The sequence below is a fragment of the Macrobrachium rosenbergii genome, chromosome 10, assembly GCF_040412425.1.
Source record: "Macrobrachium rosenbergii isolate ZJJX-2024 chromosome 10, ASM4041242v1, whole genome shotgun sequence".
In the NCBI taxonomy this organism is placed as follows: Eukaryota; Metazoa; Arthropoda; class Malacostraca; order Decapoda; family Palaemonidae; genus Macrobrachium; species Macrobrachium rosenbergii.
Window position 1 is genome coordinate 50,286,908 of NC_089750.1, and position 854 is coordinate 50,287,761.

Sequence of the window (854 nt, forward strand, 5' to 3'; positions counted from 1 at the left end):
TGAAAGAATGCACTGTTGATCTATAGTGTTATTAACAATCCCTTAAGGCTAGATGTTATCTCTTATATATGGTGTAGCTAAGATGCTTAACAAGGTACCAGTAGGATGCCATTTGCTGTGATTGTTCGCTCTGTTCACTGACGTACTAGAGATTACAACCCACACGAGGTAACTTTGCACTAATGGATATAACAAATTTATTCATAACTGTTCCCGTAGAAGAGATGTAAATATAATTTTCAACGAAGTATATAGACCAACGCTGAACTTATGAAATTTCCTGAGATACTTCTGTCCAGTGCAACAAAGGTGACACTTTCGTCACGCAAAGGGAAGCTATTCCTCAAGATGGTGAAGCAATGAGATCGTTTCTCACAAGTCCTCTTTGCTGTGGACGAAAGAGACTTTCTTAAGGAATATTGATGATATACTGTATTTATCATTATCAGCAAAAAATAACTTAAAATATATTTACTGTGAAAGTTCTGTTCCAGGTTTCCTAGCAGATATGAGTGTGGAAAAACACCTTCCCTTCCTTGATGTCCTCGAAGAAGGAGGGGGTATACTGCAAACCCACAAATGTTGGAAGATGACTGAATGCTTCAGAGGACCTGGAAATCTATCCAAAAAGTAGCTGGCAACTCTATCCGATAACAAATACTGAACCAGCATAAGAAAGGCTCATATGAAGGAAAATTGAAAAATTTATTATACAAACTACCATTAACCAATAGATTCAAAGATGAATGATCACAATATACTATCCAGTAACATATAAAACATATAGATAGGACTTCAGAGGAATAACGATCGCTACAAAGAATTGCGAAATGAGTAATTCTCTTTAACCTTTA